Source organism: Macaca fascicularis, chromosome 17 (assembly GCF_037993035.2).
Source record: "Macaca fascicularis isolate 582-1 chromosome 17, T2T-MFA8v1.1".
Classification (NCBI taxonomy): domain Eukaryota; kingdom Metazoa; phylum Chordata; class Mammalia; order Primates; family Cercopithecidae; genus Macaca; species Macaca fascicularis.
In genome coordinates, this window is record NC_088391.1 from 70,798,726 (window position 1) to 70,804,730 (window position 6,005).

Below are 6,005 nucleotides of genomic sequence, written 5' to 3' on the forward strand. Positions count from 1 at the left end.
CCCAAAGTAACCAAAAACTCAACTATCAGATTCCTGGCAGAGAAAGGATGGAGGTAAACATGACAATGAACTGAGAAGCTTCAGGCTCCACTGGTAAAGCAAGTGGGAGAAAAAGGCAAGGGAAGCGCTTCTGCAGCCTCCACCCAGATTTTAAATTTATTTTTGTGTCTTTTGAATAGGTACTCAAGTCTCTTGGTAAAATGACAAAATAAGGTTTTCAAATCTTCCTTTCACATCTCACAGATATGAATGGTACTAGGTTTACCATTTTAAAAAGTCACAGTTGAGCTTCCAGCCTGTGTTTTTTTTTTTTTTGTTTGTTTGTTTGTTTTTTTTCCTTTCATTAATGGGTTCTTTCCAAGTCAGGAAATCAACAAGAGACGAAATTTATAGCTAGACTAAGTTAAAGAATGCTGTTCTGAGCACTAATTTTCTTTTCTGCTTTTAAATATCCCCATTTGTCTTCACATTTTCTTTTCCAAACCCCTCCCCGTCCTATTCCATGTGGCTGGAGGCTTAATATGCTAACACTTAGGAGAACAGAAGGCTTTCTCCAGAGAGAGCTACAGAGCTGTTCTGTGTAACTGCCAGAACCGCCAACCTGAGCCTCCCAACACAGACCAGCTTGGCCCTGCCAGGATGCAATCTGTCTCCAGTCCCACAGCAGAAGAGAGGCCCAGGGGCACCTTGGACTGGCTTTCTTCCTCCAGCATTGGAGGATGGCTTCAAAGATTGAGCAAAGTCTCTGGAAAGTTTTTTGTTTTTTTTTTTTTTTTAAAGGTTATCTATTGAGGGGACCAGTTGAAAAAGATCCTGGCTAGGAACATATGACTTATTTTTTCTTAGCCATTTCTCTGTTCACACCAGGCCCTCTTCTCACCCAGGTACAATCAAAGAAGGGATTTTTTTTTTTTAATTAGTTTTTTCTTTTGTTCCTTCTAGTAATATGTGCTGAGATGACTAAGAAAAAACTCTAATCTTACCATTATACAATTAATATAATTTAATTTTTATTCATTTCTTGGAATTGTGAAAGGCCATAGAAGTAAAGAAGAGGATATTATCTCACACTTCACGAAATTTCTTTTTTTCTCATTGTTCTTTTTAATTCAAAAATAAAATGAGATAAATTTTACCAATAAACTTGGCAAATATTATTTTTATATGATCATACCTACTGGTATAAGGAGGTAAGGAAATGGACGTCTTAAACACTGCTCATAGGGAATATAAACTGCATAAATTTTTAGAGAACAATTAAAAATATACATATAATTTACAGATGAAATGACATCACATGAGGAGTTTGCTCTAAAACTATCTAGTAAGACATGAGTAGAGAGAAATAGGGTAGGAAGAATAAAACAAGATTGATCAGATATTAATAACTTTTGAAGTAAAAATGCATTAAATAATTTTCTGTAATTTGTATATGTTTTTACAATTCCATAATGAACATTTAACAGGAAAAAAATATACAATGCACAACCTTTCATTCATTTGTTTATTCGTTAAATGTGTTTCCCAGGTGCCTGCGATGGTGCTAGGCACAGTTTTAAGTACTGAGGATATAGTAGGGAACAAACACACTCTTTCTCTGAGTGAGCTTAATTCCAGGCACAAGAAAAAGGCTTTAAGGGCATTAAAAAATGTACATAAAATATATCAAGCAGTGATCACTGCTATAAAAACAGGAACAGATAAGGGAATAGCAGGTGCAGTTAGTTTTGTGCTTTTCAAGACAAACCTCCCTGGTAGCATGATATTGAAGCAGAGACTTAAAGCACTTTAGAAAGTAATCTCTGAATACTGTGTGGAAGAACATCCTATAAATGTTCCAGGAAGAGGTAACAGTAAATGCAAAGGTGTGCTTGGTGTGTTTAAGGGCTGGCAAGGACAATCTGTGAGGAGGAGAGTGGTGTGAGATAAGAATAGAGAGATACCAAGAGGCAAGGTTTTTGGGGACCTTGCAGGTCATTGGAAAGACCTTAGCATTATTCTGAATGAGATGAGAATCCACTGGGGTTTTGAACAGATGGATAACATAATCTGGTTGGTCTAAGAAGAGTCTGTTGGAGGAGCAGACAAGCAAATGTAAAAATCAGGAGACCAGTTAAGAAGTCTTTCTCTTATCTAGGTGAGAAATGACAGTAGAGAGTTGATGAGAAGCTGTTGGATTTCTGTCCATCTTGATGTCAGTCAACAGGATCTCCTGAGAGATTGGACATGTGATAAGGGAGAAAGAGAGATGGCTCCTGGGTTTTTGACCTAAGATACAAAACAAATGAAATTTCCATTTATACATTTACAGGTAAAAACAGTTCAAGTGTTAGTTCTACATTTATGAAAATAGAGATAATTCTGGTTGAGATGTTGAGTAAGCAGTTGGGTATATGAGTCTGGAGTTTAGGGAAGAGGTACTAACTGCATGTATACATTTGGAAGTAGCTGGTATAAAGATGATAGTTAAATCCATGGAAATAAAGGAAATCACCAAGAATAAGTATAAATAGAGAAGACAAGAGGTCTGAAGACTGGGGCACCTACCACTTCCATGTCAGAGGTTAGGAAGGTTAAGAAGAACCAGCAAAACACAGTGGAGAGCTACAGATGATGTTCTGGCAGTGAAGTGACCAAAAGGTGTTTCAGGAAGGAAAGGCCAAATACTGCTGATAGCTCAAGAAAGGTGAGGACTGAAGTCTTGACTTCCGATTTAGCAATGTGGGGTGCACTGCTGTTTTATGATTATGATAGGACAGAAGCATGATGGAAGTTTTTCAAGATAGAAAAAGAAGAGAGAAAGTGACAGTAAGTAATGAAAACTCAACATGAAGGGATTTGCTGTAAAGCGGCTGGCTCCATCAGTGGCATGGCCATGAACTGATGGCATACTCAAATTAGGGAATTTGGAATTTTAATAAATGGACTACATACAAAGGTTTGAACAGAGAGTAGAGAACCCACAAAGGATGGTGCACTACCATGGTGCCACCTAACACTGGGCTCTGTTGCTATGCGACACCAGATGAGTGAGGGAAGGGAGCCATGGCTGGAACCTGGAAACAGAAGGGAGAGGAGTTGCTAGACAGAACTTCCTGGCAGGACTGTGATGCTTAGTAGAGGAATCAACCAGCCCATGGCAAAGCTCCAGGGGAGTAGAGTCAGCACCCCAACTTCACTGTCCTCTCTCCATCCTCCAATCTTTGCATCATGCCATGGTGGCTAAACCTAAACAAAAGCAAGAGAGCCAGGGAGTTTGTTAATGAAGTTCATGCAGATCCACCTTCTGAGACACTGAAGCAGCACAGGAAGTGAATCTGAAGAGTTAAATGGGAGATGCTCAGCACAAAGAAGATCAGAAATGGACCACTGAGTGGAGGAAAGATATAGAGTTAAGAGAGCAAGAGTTGATGGTAGCAGCACTACAGAACATTTCTTCTAAGGATACAATAATTGATACATAAAGGTTTTAGCTATAAATTACCATCTCAAGATAGCTAATAATAGCATGAAGTAGAAAATTTATGAAAATTTATTGACACAATGAAATACTATCTAGCAATTAAGAACAATCACGTAGAAAAATATAGAATAACAAAAACAATAATGATAAATCATTAATTGGGCTGAGTACAGTAGCTCATGCCTGTAATCCCAGCTTTTAGGGAGGCAGATGCGGGAGGATAGCTTGAGCCCAGGAGTTCAAGACTTGTCTGGACAATATAGTGAGACCCTATTCTCCACAAAAAGGAAAAAAATCATTAATTGAAATAGATATATAAATGCATTACATATATTTTGATTCTAATTTCTAAAAAAAGAAATATATCTGTTTACTTAGAAACAAAACTGGAAGCATTTGTACAACATGTTAAATACCATTCTCTTTGAATAATTTTATGGTTTTCTTTTGACTCATGCTCTTTATGGCATAGACTGCATGATGGCTCACTTCCCTTGAATGAATGCACCCCAACATCCACACCACCACGTAGTTCATGTGTATTTTAAGTTGGCCACCTCATGCTGCTGCTCTTAATTCTACAGATGCATCACATTATTTGAAGTTGAGCTCCAAGGCATCTACATGGGGCCTTAATCACGTGTTCTGCTTTGACTATTTCTTACAATAAAAGTCACATATTATATGTCTGACTGCCACATATCTTTCCCATGAGGACCAAACTGGAGGAAGCACCAAGCCAGGTCTGGGGAATGGGAAACACACCTGAGTCCCATTGTTGGTGATGCTAGGATAGTAATAGATAGAAACTGCAGGTCAAAGGCAGAGCTGAGAGAATCAAGCACCAAACAAAATATTGCCACATTGTAGCTTGATTTGTGGGCCCTCTGTATGGGTGGTTGATGTAAAGGTAAATGGTGATTGTGATAAAACCATTTCAATTATCAATTTAATAAACAGAAGTATTCATTGAACCTGATTCTGTGCTGAATGCTAGGTTGGGAATTATGGGGGAAACATAGGAAATGGTCTTTGCACTCAAAGAACTTATTATTTAGCTAGACATAAAATTAATATACAAACAAATGAGAATGATAAGTAGGATATAATTAAATATGTAAAATTGTTTCTTACAGGACATAAATTTTATGCATTTTCGAGGAAATAAGGGTAGGATTAATCAGGGATGTGCTATTAAAATGTTGAGCTGAACTCAGAAGGAGGAGTAGGGCTGGAAGAGAATCAGGACAAAATTTTGTGAGGGAACTAGACAGCCATGGGCCTGTTAGGGCTAGATTTAAAAATTCAAGGAGCAAGCAAGGGGCAGAATGATGACAGACAAAAACTTTTTGGTTTGTTTTTTTAATAAACACGAACTTTCCCAAGTTAACATGTGTGCATCAGAATACTCCTGTCCTGGGAAAATACTACATTCTTTAGCCGACTGACTGTAACAGGACAAGAGAATTAACTTTTAAAAAAAATCTTCAGAGAAAAAGAACCACTTGGTAGGGAGATGATTTAGTTTAACAGGCCACTGAACAAGTTAGGAAACATAAATTTTAGTTCCCATAACAACTGTCTTTTGTTACTAAGTCTGTTAACCACCTTGACCTTGCATCAGATGAGACAATTATTTATTGACTGCTTCTTCTATGCTAGGCCTCTTATATACATTATATTATTTAATTCTTATAACAACCTTGAGTAGGATTTTTAAAAATTATTTTAAAATTTCCATTATACAAATGAGCAAACTGAGATGCAGAGAATACAAGAAACTTACCCAAGTTCACATAGCTAGAAGTGGTAGAGTTGTGATTAAACTGAAGCCATCTGACTCCAGGACACCATAGTGTCTCAAATAGTCCTAGTTTCAGAATGTCAAAGTGTTCCACAGTCATGCAATGAAAACACATATGGGAAGGTTTACACAAATTCCACCTTTCTAACCCTTGTAGGTTTCTGTTTTTCCATCTTGTGATAGGGCATGACTTAAATCATAACATAGCTGCACACTTCACAAGAGAACTCCTTAGAAACTGAAGTATCTGTTTCCAAATAGCACTGAAATTCTAGAGGCCAATATGTTTTCTAAGAGTGAGAAGTTCTTGGCCCGGTACCCAGGCACAAGAGTCTCCTGCTATGTGCTTCCATGGAAACGAGCCAGGGATGTCCACAGCTACACAGCAGAGGAATGTAGCCCTTGCAGAGATAGTCAGGGAGGGTGCTTAACAAGACTAGGAAATGGCTACATTTCAGTAACCTGCAGGAATTGGAATTCACAGGAAATGATTTCTTCCCTTGTGGGAGCTAAGGCATTCAAGTAAATCTGAGCGCCTGTCAGAGAAGCAGCCGTCACTAGGCTTGCTGATTACATTTGCAGTTAAAATCCAAAATCCCCACTCCTAGTAGTTCTTACTTTGAAAATTACATCTTATAGGTATCTTTGCTAATGTCTCCCCTACAAAACAGATGTAATCTTCACTGAAAATCCTTGAACTCAGAGATAAGCTACCCATGCAGATGCAAAGTAGAATGT

At 38.0% G+C, this 6,005-nt stretch overlaps 1 long non-coding RNA gene across 1 annotated transcript; it reads right to left on the minus strand.

Moving 5' to 3' along the window:
- Positions 1–1,495: 1,495 nt before the first annotated feature.
- On the minus strand, positions 1,496–5,349 carry LOC141408941 (uncharacterized). Its single transcript, XR_012426688.1, has 2 exons — positions 5,250–5,349; positions 1,496–3,228 (listed from the first exon to the last, which is right to left on the minus strand). It is a non-coding gene; the product is annotated as an uncharacterized lncRNA (long non-coding RNA).
- Between the last annotated feature and the right edge of the window lie 656 nt (positions 5,350–6,005).